At 44.0% G+C, this 15,261-nt stretch overlaps 3 non-coding genes and 5 pseudogenes across 3 annotated transcripts; all 8 read left to right on the top strand.

Annotated features, from left to right (window-relative positions):
• Nucleotides 1–1,919: 1,919 nt before the first annotated feature.
• On the top strand, nucleotides 1,920–2,107 carry LOC149931130 (U2 spliceosomal RNA). Its single transcript, XR_016476519.1, has one exon. It is a non-coding gene; the product is annotated as a U2 spliceosomal RNA (small nuclear RNA).
• Nucleotides 2,108–3,222: 1,115 nt separating this feature from the next.
• LOC149931129 (U2 spliceosomal RNA) lies at nucleotides 3,223–3,325 on the top strand (annotated as a pseudogene).
• A 1,599-nt stretch (nucleotides 3,326–4,924) lies between these two features.
• LOC149931128 (U2 spliceosomal RNA) lies at nucleotides 4,925–5,102 on the top strand (annotated as a pseudogene).
• Nucleotides 5,103–6,207: 1,105 nt separating this feature from the next.
• On the top strand, nucleotides 6,208–6,317 carry LOC149931127 (U2 spliceosomal RNA; annotated as a pseudogene).
• A 1,540-nt stretch (nucleotides 6,318–7,857) lies between these two features.
• LOC149931126 (U2 spliceosomal RNA) lies at nucleotides 7,858–8,046 on the top strand. Its single transcript, XR_016476565.1, has one exon. It is a non-coding gene; the product is annotated as a U2 spliceosomal RNA (small nuclear RNA).
• A 1,094-nt stretch (nucleotides 8,047–9,140) lies between these two features.
• On the top strand, nucleotides 9,141–9,276 carry LOC149931125 (U2 spliceosomal RNA; annotated as a pseudogene).
• Nucleotides 9,277–10,716: 1,440 nt separating this feature from the next.
• Nucleotides 10,717–10,902, top strand: LOC149931124 (U2 spliceosomal RNA). Its single transcript, XR_016476481.1, has one exon. It is a non-coding gene; the product is annotated as a U2 spliceosomal RNA (small nuclear RNA).
• Nucleotides 10,903–11,966: 1,064 nt separating this feature from the next.
• Nucleotides 11,967–12,119, top strand: LOC149931123 (U2 spliceosomal RNA; annotated as a pseudogene).
• The last annotated feature ends 3,142 nt before the right edge of the window (nucleotides 12,120–15,261 follow it).

Here is a 15,261-nt window from a genome sequence, read left to right as displayed (position 1 = left end):
TTTGCACATATGTTTCTAATACACTTTTAATATATTTTTAAAATGTATTTTAGTGTATTATTCACATATTTTATTCGTCACCTTTAATTTTAAAATTAAGTTTTTTTATCTCGATTATTTCTTAGTGTTTTGTTTTAAAGTTTTTAACTTTACGTAACTCACTGTTTAAACCCTGCAAAAAAAAATTAATTATATGCCTAATAACTATACTTACCTTGATCGACTATGAACTTGACTTTTGTTCGCAATAATTTAATTAAGTAAAAACGCGAACAAATACAACAAACGTAAACATGTAAAAATGTAAAATTAACGAAGCTTTTAATAAACAATTAAAAGTATCTGTTCCCAGCTATTTCGCTGAAATCTTGGCCGAAAGGCCGTTAAGCGACGTATACGCTTCTCAGCCTGTTCCTGCGATGCTGACTTACCTGCCGGTATCCTGACGTCTCTGTTCCTGTTCCTGTTTCTGCCGCTGCTGTTTCCGGTTCCTCTGCTGTTCCTGTTTCCGCTGCTGTTCCTGGTCCTGGCCCTGCTGACACTTACCTGTCGCTGCTGATCCTGGTCTCCACGCTGTATCCTGACTTGGCTGTTTCCTGCCACTGCTGCTCGACGCTGTTCCTTCCTGGGACTTGCCTTCATCCGACGATCCTCCCATAGCCATCATGGCTATGGAGGTGAAAAAACGCACTGCTCACCTTCAGGTCGACGCCGGATTCCTGGACGTCGCTCGGACCTTCCACGACAAGCTCGGCTCTGATTGCCTCGACACTCTCCAACCTGTTGGTAAAGACAAGTTTTTAATAACTTTTACGACCCTGGCCCTCCTGCAACAAGCGCTCTCCTACAACGACCTTGAAATTAACGATAAACCCTGCCGACTTACCAGCGTCGAAGATGACGGCGTCTGGGTGACCATCAAGAATCTACCCTCTTGGATCCAATGGGACTCCATACTTACCACTATGCGACATTACGGCACCATCAAAGCACACCGACTCGACGAATACCCTCAACTTAAAGGACTAAAAAATGGCGACAGATCGGTTAAAATTAAAATAGAAAAAACTATACCAAATGTTCTTTATTTCGGACGCAGCAGAGCGCTGGTCTACTACCAGGGAGTCGTAAAGAGATGTTTCTTTTGCGACAAGGAGGGACACAATGTGTCTCATGCGAGGTGAAACAGGCTAGGAAGGAAGCCGAAACGCGGAAAATCGCTGAAGGCCAGGAGATGGAACCAACAGAGAGGTCAGAGCACGTCCAGGCAGTGGACATGGTCGACCCGCCCCAGGCACCCGAGAAAATCAACGAAGACCACAACAGAGACCTATATGTCAGTCCCAAAAACCTAGAATACATAAAGAACTACTCGCAGCAGGAACTCAAAGAATTCATGGAATACCTAAGGACTACAGACGAATTGAACGACAGGCGGAAGCAGGTGTTTCTCACGCTCGCCAACCAAGAACTGGAAAAATATACAAAACGACACATGCCCAACTCTCCAGGCAAAGCCGCCAAGAAAGGAAAGACACAAGCCGAAGAGAAAAAGACATTCGCCACCGCCACCAAAAACACACCTGAGAAGGATGTATATACACAATACGTAACATACTAAATCTTTTTATCTCGTAATGACAAAATTTAATTTTAAATTATGCAGAACTCATTTTTATTCATTTACTTCTGTTTACACTTTTATCTGGTTTTAACTTTATTAACCCTGAAAGCAATTAGTTTTTTATTTTTAAGAAAAATAATTATACTCACCTTGTGATGTTAAAAGAAAAAAAACAATTAATACTTACCTCGACGTTGGAAAAAAACCAAACCTAGGAAAAAAACGAAAAATGTAACAATTTTTAGCAATGTACGCGCTAATTTAATTTAATTAACCGCGAACATTTTAGAAATTTGTATTTTGACTGAAAATTAATAAACAAATTCAGTATCTGTTCTTATCAGCTTAATATCTGATACGGGTCCCATCGGGGCCCAAGATATTAAACTTATTTTTGGACGGCGGCGGAGAGGTCGGAGCTTGCTCCACCTCCGCCACGGGTTGGCCTGGTATTGCAGTTCTTCCAGGATCGGCCCACCTCGCTCAATGAATCTAAAATCAAACACCATATATATATATATATATATATATATATATATATAAATATAAATATATATATATATATATATATATATATATATATATATATATTCCTGACGTCATAAGAGGGAAAGTCGTCATTGGCTAGTAGATCATTTTGAAGATTCGGACGGATTTGTTTTGTAATTTTTTACCTTAACTGTCGTACGTTACCAACGGTATGTTTTTTTTAAGTCACTTTCGTTACTAACAGGAGACATGATTAGGAGTTCACAGCCGGCCGCTTTTCGACATTCGCATTGGCAACACGTCTTCCCCTTTAAAAAAATTACCCCCTCCCAAACCATGGTAACTCCGTTCTCGAAACGGACACCATATAAGTTATTTACATCGAGTTACCTAGCGAGAATTGCGGTACTATCGCTGTAGAAATAGGGGACTGTTAAAAGCGGGATGGTTTGGAAAAAACGAGTTTTTGTGTTGCTGATGCCGGGGCGCGTACTACGCGGCAACCACGGTCAATTCGTAGTGCCATATCTCATGACACTTCTCTACAGCTGTTCTGGTAAGCGTGCAGGAGGAAACTCCGTATGATCAAGATCTTACTTTTTCTAATTATCGATTAAGCACGGTTCCATGTTGCCACTTATTTAAAAAAAGACCCAGAGAAAACCGAAGATAAATTATCGCCTTGGCGAACTAGTTAGAAACAGCGTAAAAGAAAATATTTAAAAATACACAAATTTTATTAGAAAGACTCAAATACCCCGTTAATGAAAAAAAAGAGGGTGAGAGGAAGAGATCAGCCACCGGCACGCCGTGTTCCCTGGTGGTCTCCCTCCCTCCCAAGAAATGACCCCACTCGACGCGGCTTACCGTCGTTGATGGGTCGAGAACCAATGTATTCCGCGTGATATTACCGTTGACGGCTGAAAACGCTCGATGGCCGTCGATCTTTTTGTTTGAAATCAAGAAGTTACCTTCTTTGGTCAGACGTGATGGTTATACACGCTGTCATCTCCAACCACGAGCAATCTGCTTAAACATAATTATGAAATTTATGAATGCTCAATCTCACTCTTTTTCTTTTTCAACCACCAAAGCCCCCATTGCCGGTTATCGCTTCTCGGCCTTTTGGCTAAGATCAAAGTGTAGTATCTGTTCCCAGCTATTTCGCTGAAATCTTGGCCGAAAGGCCGTCAAGCGAGTTTCCCAGCTATACAGCTAGTTCCTGCGATGCTGACTTACCTGCCGGTATCCTGACGTTCCTGTTCCTGATCCTGCTTCTGAAGCTGCCGCTGCTGTTTCCGGTTCCTTTGCTGTTCCTGATTCCGCTGCTGTTCCTGGTCCTGGTCCTGCTGGCACTTACCTGTCGCTGCTGTTCCTGGTCACCACGCCTGTATCCTGACTTGGCTGAATCCTGCCAACACCACTTGACGCTATTCCTTCCTGGGACTTGACCTCACCTGACGACCCCTCTGAAGCCATCATGGCTGCAGAGGGTGAAAAAGAGGACTGCCAGACTCGAAGTCGACGCCGGATTCCTGGACGTCGCTCGGACTTTCTACGACAAACTTGGACCACAGTGTTTGGAGACTCTTCAACCTGTTGGGAAAAATTGCTACCTCCTTACCTTTACCACCCTGGCCTTCCTCCAGCAAGCTGTCTCCTATGGGGAACTGACCATCAACGACAAACCCTGCCTGATTACCAGCATCGACGACGACGGTGTCTGGCTAACAATAAAGAACCTGCCCTCCTGGATTCAATGGGATGCCATACTTACCACATTACGACCATACGGAACCATCAAAGCCCACCGACTAGACGAATACCCCGAATTAAAAGGTTTAAAAAATGGCGATCGCTCAGTAAAAATAATCATGACCAAAACTATCCCCAATGTACTCTTTTTTGGACGGAGCAGAGCTTTAGTATATTATACAGGCGTCGTAAAGAAGTGTTTTTTTTGCGACCAAGAAGGTCATAACACTTCCACATGCGAAATCAAACGAGCCCGTCAAGCAGACCGTAACCAACCCATGGAGGGAGGCCAGAACGAGTCAACAAAGGAAAAGTCCGAGCACGTCCAGGAGACAGCCAACAGTACTTCTGCTAAGGAGCAATTACCCATAGCAGAAGCGGTAACACCACAAGAGGCACCACCCAGCGACCACCAGGAAGCACGATCTAAAGACCTATATATCAGTCCAGACAAACTAGAAGCCATCAGCAAATATCCGCAAGCACAACTCCAAGCATTCATGAAATACATCCGGACAACAGACGAAATAAACGAAGTGAGGAGACAGAGGTTCATCGAGGTCATCAACAAAGAACAGGAAAAATTTTCAAAACGGCGTATGCCCAACTCTCCGGAAAAGGCAGCCAAGAAGGGAAAGACCCAAAACGAAGAAGGGAAGACATTCGCTAGCGTCACCAAAAACACACCTGAACAGGATTTATACGCAGAATACGTAACTTACTGAATTTTTGTAAATATGTTTCTGGTACATTTTTAATATATTTTAAAAAAAATATATTTTAGTGTATTGTTCATATGTTTTATTTGTAACTTTTTTTTTAAAAAATTCAGTTTTTATCCCGATCATTTATAGTGTTTTTTTTAAAGTTTTTAACTTTACTTAACTCTTGATGTTTTAAACCTGGAAAAAAGAAAAATTAATTATATGCTTAGAAACTATATAAAAAAGAATACTTACCTCGATGAATTATGAACTAGCCTTGTTCGCGATAATTTAATTAATTAAAACGCGAACAAATATAACGAATGTAAAAATGACTAATGTAAAAACGACAATCTTTTAATAAACAATTAAAAGTATCTGTTCTTATCAGCTTAATATCTGATACGGGTCCCATCGGGGCCCAAGATATTAAACTTATTTTTGGACGGCGGCGGAGAGGTCGGAGCTTGCTCCACCTCCGCCACGGGTTGGCCTGGTATTGCAGTTCTTCCAGGATCGGCCCACCTCGCTCAATGAATCTAAAATCAAACACCATATATATATATATATATATATATATATATATATATATATATATATATATATATATATATATATATATATATATTCCTGACGTCATAAGAGGGAAAGTCGTCATTGGCTAGTAGATCATTTTGAAGATTCGGACGGATTTGTTTTGTAATTTTTTACCTTAACTGTCGTACGTTACCAACGGTATGTTTTTTTTAAGTCACTTTCGTTACTAACAGGAGACATGATTAGGAGTTCACAGCCGGCCGCTTTTCGACATTCGCATTGGCAACACGTCTTCCCCTTTAAAAAAATTACCCCCTCCCAAACCATGGTAACTCCGTTCTCGAAACGGACACCATATAAGTTATTTACATCGAGTTACCTAGCGAGGATTGCGGTACTATCGCTGTAGAAATAGGGGACTGTTAAAAGCGGGATGGTTTGGAAAAAACGAGTTTTTGTGTTGCTGATGCCGGGGCGCGTACTACGCGGCAACCACGGTCAATTCGTAGTGCCATATCTCATGACACTTCTCTTCAGCTGTTCTGGTAAGCGTGCAGGAGGAAACTCCGTATGATCAAGATCTTACTTTTTCTAATTATCGATTAAGCACGGTTCCATGTTGCCACTTATTTAAAAAAAGACCCAGAGAAAACCGAAGATAAATTATCGCCTTGGCGAACTAGTTAGAAACAGCGTAAAAGAAAATATTTAAAAATAAACAAATTTTATTAGAAAGACTCAAATACCCCGTTAATGAAAAAAAAGAGGGTGAGAGGAAGAGATCAGCCACCGGCACGCCGTGTTCCCTGGTGGTCTCCCTCCCTCCCAAGAAATGACCCCACTCGACGCGGCTTACCGTCGTTGATGGGTCGAGAACCAATGTATTCCGCGTGATATTACCGTTGACGGCTGAAAACGCTCGATGGCCGTCGATCTTTTTGTTTGAAATCAAGAAGTTACCTTCTTTGGTCAGACGTGATGGTTATACACGCTGTCATCTCCAACCACGAGCAATCTGCTTAAACATAATTATGAAATTTATGAATGCTCAATCTCACTCTTTTTCTTTTTCAACCACCAAAGCCCCCTTTGCCGGTTATCGCTTCTCGGCCTTTTGGCTAAGATCGAAGTGTAGTATCTGTTCCCAGCTATTTCGCTGAAATCTTGGCCGAAAGGCCGTCAAGCGAGTTTTTCCAGCTATACAGCTAGTTCCTGCGATGCTGACTTACCTGCCGGTATCCTGACGTTCCTGTTCCTGTTCCTGCTTCTGAAGCTGCTGCCGCTGTTCCTGGTTCCGTTGCTGATCCTGGTACCGCTGCTGTTCCTGATCCTGGTGCCGCTGCTACTTACCTGTCGCTGCTGTTCCGGGTCTCCACGCTGTTTCCTGACTTGGCTGTCTCTTGCCATTGTTTGCTGACGCTGTTCCTTCCTGGGACTGACATTAACCCGACGACCTCTCCGTAGCCATCATGGCTGCAGAGGTAAAAAAGAGAACCGCTCGACTGGATGTCGATTCTGGCTTCATTGACGTTGCTCGGGCTTTCCTCGAAAAACTCGGACCCGAGTCTATCGAAACGTTGCAACCTGTGGGTAAAGAGGCATTCCTACTTACCTTCACAACTCTGGCTTTCCTGCAGCAAGCGGTCTCCTATGGAGAAATATTAATCGGGAACAAATCATGTAAAGTTACCAGTGTTGAAGATGACGGCATCTGGCTGACGATCAAAAACTTACCATCATGGATTCAATGGGACGCCATTTTGACGAACCTAAGACAATACGGCGAAATAAAAGCTCACCGCCTGGACGAATACAAGGAGCTTAAAGGAATTAAAAATGGGGACCGTTCAGTAAAAATAAAAATGGCCAAAACAATACCTAATGTGCTTTATTTCGGGCGAAGTAGAGCACTTGTATACTATTCAGGAGTGGCAAAGAAATGCTTCTTTTGCGACCAGGAGGGGCACGTTGCCTCTACCTGTGAGGCAAAGAAGACCAAGGTGACGGACCAGTCGCAAAAGGCCACAGGAGTGCAGGGACACCCACTCACTACCCAAGACGAAGACCAAGAGAGAGAAGAACCCATAACAGAACCGGCAACACCACTAAAGACACCACCCAGCGAACACCAAGAACCACTGCCCCAAGAACATATCAAAGGACTTTATGTCAGCCCGGAAAAACTAAAAGCAATCAGCAACTACTCGCAGGCCCAACTTCGGGGATTTCTGAAATACATCCAGACCACGGACGAAATAAACGATATACGGAGGCAGATGTTTATCACGCTCATCAACAAAGAACAGGAGAAATTCTCAAAACGACGAATGCCCAACTCTCCGGAAAAAGCAACAAAGAAAGGGAAGACACAAAATGAAGAACAAACATATGCTAGCGCCACCGGAAGCACACCTGATAAAGACTTGTATGCAGCATACGTAACTTATTGAACTCTCTTATTTTTCATAAAAGGCAAAATTTAATTTCAAAAGCGTGCTAAATTCCATTTTTATTCATTTATATTCATTTACTTTTGTGTACTTTTATCTGGTTTTAACTCTATGTTATCCCTGAAAAAAAAATTTTAATTTTAAGAAAATAATGATACTCACCTTGTTATATAAAAAACCATTTATACTTACCTTGACGTTTGAAGAAAAAAACCAAAACCTAAAAAACGAAAAATGAAACTAATTTTATCTTGTTCGCGCTAATTTAATGTAATTAAACGCGAACATGTGTAAATTTGTAAATTTGACTGAAAATTAATAAAATATTTCAGTATCTGTTCTTATCAGCTTAATATCTGATACGGGTCCCATCGGGGCCCAAGATATTAAACTTATTTTTGGACGGCGGCGGAGAGGTCGGAGCTTGCTCCACCTCCGCCACGGGTTGGCCTGGTATTGCAGTTCTTCCAGGATCGGCCCACCTCGCTCAATGAATCTAAAATCAAACACCATATATATATATATATATATATATATATATATATATATATATATATATATATATATATATATTCCTGACGTCATAAGAGGGAAAGTCGTCATTGGCTAGTAGATCATTTTGAAGATTCGGACGGATTTGTTTTGTAATTTTTTACCTTAACTGTCGTACGTTACCAACGGTATGTTTTTTTTAAGTCACTTTCGTTACTAACAGGAGACATGATTAGGAGTTCACAGCCGGCCGCTTTTCGACATTCGCATTGGCAACACGTCTTCCCCTTTAAAAAAATTACCCCCTCCCAAACCATGGTAACTCCGTTCTCGAAACGGACACCATATAAGTTATTTACATCGAGTTACCTAGCGAGGATTGCGGTTCTATCGCTGTAGAAATAGGGGACTGTTAAAAGCGGGATGGTTTGGAAAAAACGAGTTTTTGTGTTGCTGATGCCGGGGCGCGTACTACGCGGCAACCACGGTCAATTCGTAGTGCCATATCTCATGACACTTCTCTACAGCTGTTCTGGTAAGCGTGCAGGAGGAAACTCCGTATGATCAAGATCTTACTTTTTCTAATTATCGATTAAGCACGGTTCCATGTTGCCACTTATTTAAAAAAAAGACCCAGAGAAAACCGAAGATAAATTATCGCCTTGGCGAACTAGTTAGAAACAGCGTAAAAGAAAATATTTAAAAATAAACAAATTTTATTAGAAAGACTCAAATACCCCGTTAATGAAAAAAAAGAGGGTGAGAGGAAGAGATCAGCCACCGGCACGCCGTGTTCCCTGGTGGTCTCCCTCCCTCCCAAGAAATGACCCCACTCGACGCGGCTTACCGTCGTTGATGGGTCGAGAACCAATGTATTCCGCGTGATATTACCGTTGACGGCTGAAAACGCTCGATGGCCGTCGATCTTTTTGTTTGAAATCAAGAAGTTACCTTCTTTGGTCAGACGTGATGGTTATACACGCTGTCATCTCCAACCACGAGCAATCTGCTTAAACATAATTATGAAATTTATGAATGCTCAATCTCACTCTTTTTCTTTTTCAACCACCAAAGCCCCCTTTGCCGGTTATCGCTTCTCGGCCTTTTGGCTAAGATCAAAGTGTAGTATCTGTTTTCAATAGAACTATACGGAGATCTTAGTCAGGGGGCGAGAAGTGTTTATACGCCTATAAGGCGAGTTGCCTTTTTTGCCGCATGATCTGTTCCGGCGCTGATCCGTTCCGTTGCTGCCTTGTTGCCTGTTCCTGAAAAGAAGTACTCACCTGACGCTCCTGCTGACCTGCTCCACGGACGCCGCTCCTGCTTGGAGCTTCTCTCAGCGGACGATACTCTCCTAGCCTGAAATGGCTACGGAGGAGAAGAAAAGAACTGCTCGACTGGAAGTCGATGCCAGCTTTCTCGACGTTGCGCAAACCATATATAACCAACTTGGACCTAAGAGTATAGATACTCTGCAACCCATGGGTAAGGAAATTTACCTGATTACGTTTACGACCCTGGCCTTTCTCCAACAAGCGATGTCTTGCGATGACCTGAAAACAAATGGAAAAAAATGGAAACTCACCTGCATGGAAGACGACGGAATATGGATCACGATTAAGAACCTACCAAAATGGATCCAATGGGATTCAGTAATAAGTACTCTCCGGCAACATGGTAACGTTAAAACTTACCATTTTGATGAATATCAACAGCTTAAAGGCGTCAAAAATGGCGATCGCTCTGTTAAAATAATAATGACTAAACCCATCCCCAATGTTATGTTTTTCGGGCGAAGCCGCGCCTTAGTTTTTTACAGAGGCGTAGTAAAAAAATGCTTCTACTGCGACGAAGAAGGCCACTCAGTTTCAGCGTGTGAAAAAAAGAAGACAGCTTTAGAAGATAGACGCCCGGTCCTCCTTGAGGGCCAGGGTCCACCTTCAATCCCTGAACCCAAGATCGTCCAAGCAATGGACGCCACAGAAGACCCAACCATACTACCACAACTACAGGAAAATCAAGAACACCAATCAAGCAAATCACAAGTACTTACCACTTTCGACGACTCAAAAAGCTCTGAAGAGAGCTGGACCCTGACATCACCAGAACCTGCCAAGAAGAACCCAGAACCTCCAGTCAAAACCAGCCAATACGCCGACGCCTTGAAAACACCACCACAGCCCAATGAACCTGAAAATAACCCCGAATCAACAAGCAACGAGCCAGAACAATCCAAATCCGACAACAGCAACGACGAGACCTCTTCAGCCACCGGGCCCAGGTGGGATCCCAATACCTGGAAGCCGGGAGTCAAACCAGACCTTACCAAACTAACACACACCGAACTACAGATCCTCTACAGCCGCCTCGACAGAGAACCTCCCTCAGGAATCAGAACCATTGATTGCTCCATCGACGACCTCCAGTTCCAAGTCACCGACCTTCTTCAAAGCTACTCTAAACGCAGACACAGCATCTCTCCAAAAAAGAAAGCGAAAAAAGGAAAACCAACTTCTTAAAATTTATTATTTTTTAAATTTTAAACTTAACCATGGCTTTTATTCTATGCACTAATCGTATTTTAAACTTTTTATGAATACAATTAATGACCTGCTGTAATTTAAAATAATTTAAAAGGCAGGAAAAATAACATGACAAGGGTACTGTAACTCAAGTTTTTTAATAAACAAATTCAGTATCTGTTCTTATCAGCTTAATATCTGATACGGGTCCCATCGGGGCCCAAGATATTAAACTTATTTTTGGACGGCGGCGGAGAGGTCGGAGCTTGCTCCACCTCCGCCACGGGTTGGCCTGGTATTGCAGTTCTTCCAGGATCGGCCCACCTCGCTCAATGAATCTAAAATCAAACACCATATATATATATATATATATATATATATATATATTCCTGACGTCATAAGAGGGAAAGTCGTCATTGGCTAGTAGATCATTTTGAAGATTCGGACGGATTTGTTTTGTAATTTTTTACCTTAACTGTCGTACGTTACCAACGGTATGTTTTTTTAAGTCACTTTCGTTACTAACAGGAGACATGATTAGGAGTTCACAGCCGGCCGCTTTTCGACATTCGCATTGGCAACACGTCTTCCCCTTTAAAAAAATTACCCCCTCCCAAACCATGGTAACTCCGTTCTCGAAACGGACACCATATAAGTTATTTACATCGAGTTACCTAGCGAGGATTGCGGTACTATCGCTGTAGAAATAGGGGACTGTTAAAAGCGGGATGGTTTGGAAAAAACGAGTTTTTGTGTTGCTGATGCCGGGGCGCGTACTACGCGGCAACCACGGTCAATTCGTAGTGCTATATCTCATGACACTTCTCTACAGCTGTTCTGGTAAGCGTGCAGGAGGAAACTCCGTATGATCAAGATCTTACTTTTTCTAATTATCGATTAAGCACGGTTCCATGTTGCCACTTATTTTAAAAAAGACCCAGAGAAAACCGAAGATAAATTATCGCCTTGGCGAACTAGTTAGAAACAGCGTAAAAGAAAATATTTAAAAATAAACAAATTTTATTAGAAAGACTCAAATACCCCGTTAATGAAAAAAAAGAGGGTGAGAGGAAGAGATCAGCCACCGGCACGCCGTGTTCCCTGGTGGTCTCCCTCCCTCCCAAGAAATGACCCCACTCGACGCGGCTTACCGTCGTTGATGGGTCGAGAACCAATGTATTCCGCGTGATATTACCGTTGACGGCTGAAAACGCTCGATGGCCGTCGATCTTTTTGTTTGAAATCAAGAAGTTACCTTCTTTGGTCAGACGTGATGGTTATACACGCTGTCATCTCCAACCACGAGCAATCTGCTTAAACATAATTATGAAATTTATGAATGCTCAATCTCACTCTTTTTCTTTTTCAACCACCAAAGCCCCCTTTGCCGGTTATCGCTTCTCGGCCTTTTGGCTAAGATCAAAGTGTAGTATCTGTTCTTATCCTCGGAGAGAGCAGACGTGTCCACGCGGAGCTCCGTATCCGCGTTTTTCTCTCTCGTCTCGCGCGTAGCTGCCTTTTTCAAGGCGGCTGCCGTGTCTCGTTTTCCGGCGCCGGCTGCTAAGCCTAGTTTCGTTTTTTCCCGTTTTGAGTACTACTAAGTTACGGCTTTTTAGGAAGTTAGAAAACGGTAAGGCCCTTCGGGGTAATTTTTTCATTCTTTATTTGTGTCTGTCATTATGGCAGCGCAAATTAAGTCGCGCACTGCGCGGTTAGAAGCAGATTCTGCTATTGAGTATGTCGATGTAGCCAGGGCGGTTTACAATCAGGCCGGTAGTAAAACCATTGAAACGCTTCAACCTCTCGGAAGCGGAGTTTTCATGATTACGTTTCTGACGAAGGTCATTTTTGACAAGTTTATGGAGAATCCTTGCCTGAACATCAAAGGCAAGGACTACGAATTGCTGGGGCCGGATGGGAATTTCCGGTGGATCACCATCAGAAACATGCCCGCCTGGATCCAGGCAGATGCAATTTCGACGGCGCTCAAAGAATATGGGGACGTTTCCAAGCACGAGTATGAGTTGTACGACCCCAAAAAAGATAAAGAGTTGGAAGGCATCCGAAACGGTAATCGCCGGATTCGTATGAAGATGAAGAAGCCAGTACCCAATATTTGGGGTTTTGCGCGCCAAAATTATTTGGTGACGTACGCTGGAGTTTCCCAGCAATGTTTCGGGTGTAAGGGCGTCGGCCACAACCGCGCCCACTGTCCCGAAAAAAAGCGGGAAAACAAGAGACGCGACGGAGAGACGGCGGCTACAGGGAACGGAGCGGGAGAGAACGGCGAGGATGTTCACGCGGAGAGAGAAGAGACGAGCGCGAACGAAGTAGTCGCAGAAGTGAATGAGGTGCGCGACCAAGTGGCCATCTCCGCAGCGTCGGATAACGCCGAAGGAATTTCGAACGAAAGCGCGGTTTTGTCACTTTTCGACGATCTTGTGAAAGATTTCGGCTCATCAGTTACGCCACTGAGAGCCACATACAGCAACATTCTTGTCAACCCGAACCAATACCACGTTCCGCCACCACAAATTACGACTTTCAACAAGCTCACTCCACTGAAACGTCACAAACAAGTTTCGCCAGGAATTGTTAACCAAACTTCACCGAAGAAGTTGTGCACCAACAATGATAGTGACTCCGAAGGTGATGTACGTTTTTAATTAGCTATCATTTTAGTTTAATTTTTGTCCCGGTTTTCTTAAGTTTAATTTTAATTGTAGTATCGTTTAGCTTAATTATAGTAATGTTTAATTTAATTGTAATATTAGTAATCCTATTTTTAATTTTAATGTCTTCGGTCTCCTTAAAATTTTGTACATTTAACGGAAACGGATTGCGAAACCGGCACAAGGCCGTGGACACTTCCGCTTTCGCGAGTACGCATGGCTTTGACCTAGTTTTTCTTCAAGAAACGCACTGGATGTTTTCTGACAACTGGCGCGCTATCAGATCCGTTTTCGCGGGGTATAAGATATTTTATTCAAGCGCTCCCTCCTCGTCAAGTTGCGGGACTGCCATATTAGTTCGTGACGCTCTCGCGCAGTCGATTACAGGCTTTCGCTGCGACAATCACGGTCGTATCGTCAGCCTCAATATCCGCTTTAACGATCAACTGTTTCGCGTCGTTTCGGTCTACGCCCCGTGTAAACCGGTACTGCGACGCGCGTTTTTTGACAATTTATTCGAATATTTTACCGGTAAATTCGACCGCCTCGTCATCGGCGGAGACTTTAATTGCGTCCTTGACCCGTCTATGGACCGGGACTTTGTTCCGGACGGTCCAGCTGACCTTAGCTCCGACGCTTTGGCCACGCTCATTACAGATATGAATCTCCACGACTCTTGGCGCTGTCTTAATCCAACGACCAGACAATTCACTTGGCACTCGTCAAAAAGAAATTCGCGGCTCGACACGTTCTTCGTTCTCACCAACGATATTCAGACGACAAAAGCGGAAATTTGGCCTCTGCGTCATATTTCCGACCACGACGCAGTCAGCGTTACCCTTAAAGTTTCTCCGCCCCATCAGCGTCCACCGAGCGTGTGGCGTCTCAACACCGCCATTCTATCGGACGATGACTCCGAGACCCACAAGACCGAGCTTAGACGTATCATTTCGCGGGTCAACTCCGCATCTACTTGGGAAACCGCAAAATCTGAGATCGCCACCTACTTCCGCCGGGTGGGAAAGGAGCGCGCCAGCCGGAAGCGCAAAGAAGTAGTGTTCCTTAAATGGGCCTTGCAGAAAGTCGCCCGGGTCACTCCGGAAACAACAGACACCGTCGCCGCTAAGGAACAACTTCAGTCTCTTCTCCGATACACCTACCGCCAGGACTTCTCAGAAAAACAAGACCAGTCGCTCGCGAACGTTCTCAGTGACGAGGAGTCGTTCTCGGCTTCCTTTTATCGCCGCGTAAATTCTCCGATGCCACGCGTCGACATTCGAGAAGTATCTACCACCGACGGATTGTCGACAGATGACACGGTAGTACACGACACCTTCGTGAACTATTATCGAACCCTGTATAGCCGCAACGACACTCCACGCCCGCAGCAGTTCTTCGCGACATCTTGTGACGCAATGCCGCGATTATCCGATCTCGACCGGGATTATTTAGAACTACCCGTAACGAACGATGATTTAAATCACGCGTTACGTCGGCTTAAAGGCGGGAAATCTCCTGGTCCGGATGGTCTGCCCGCGGAATTTTACCGCTTCATGTGGCCAGATCTGAGGCCTGTTTTACTGAACCTTTTTAACGACTTGATGAACGACGCGCCTTTCCCGGATTCGTTCCGCGAAGGGAAAGTCGTCTTGCTTTGCAAAGATCGCGCCAACAAGGCTTCTCCAGCTGCGTGGCGTCCGATCACCGTCATCAACACGGACAGGAAACTGTTTGCGTCAATCCTCGTCTCGAGAACGTCAAAGGTCACCGGGTCCATCGTTGGCCCTAATCAGACGTGCGGGGTCAGGGGCCGCCAGCCTCTATATAATCTCGTGTTGATCCGCGACATCTTGCGGGATTATTCGGAACGTGAGGCGTCCGGCTTCTTGTTCGCTCTGGACTTTGAAAAGGCCTTCGACCGAGTGTCCCACCAATACCTCTGGGACACACTCACTCGCTTCGGTTTCGGTCGACGCTTTGTCGAAATCCTGGAAAATATGTATACCAAAAACACTA

Source organism: Leiobunum rupestre, chromosome 9, assembly GCF_980474605.1.
Source record: "Leiobunum rupestre chromosome 9, qqLeiRupe1.1.hap1, whole genome shotgun sequence".
NCBI lineage: Eukaryota > Metazoa > Arthropoda > Arachnida > Opiliones > Sclerosomatidae > Leiobunum > Leiobunum rupestre.
Note: the sequence above shows the minus strand (reverse complement) of the source record. Positions and strands in the feature narration are given on the sequence as shown.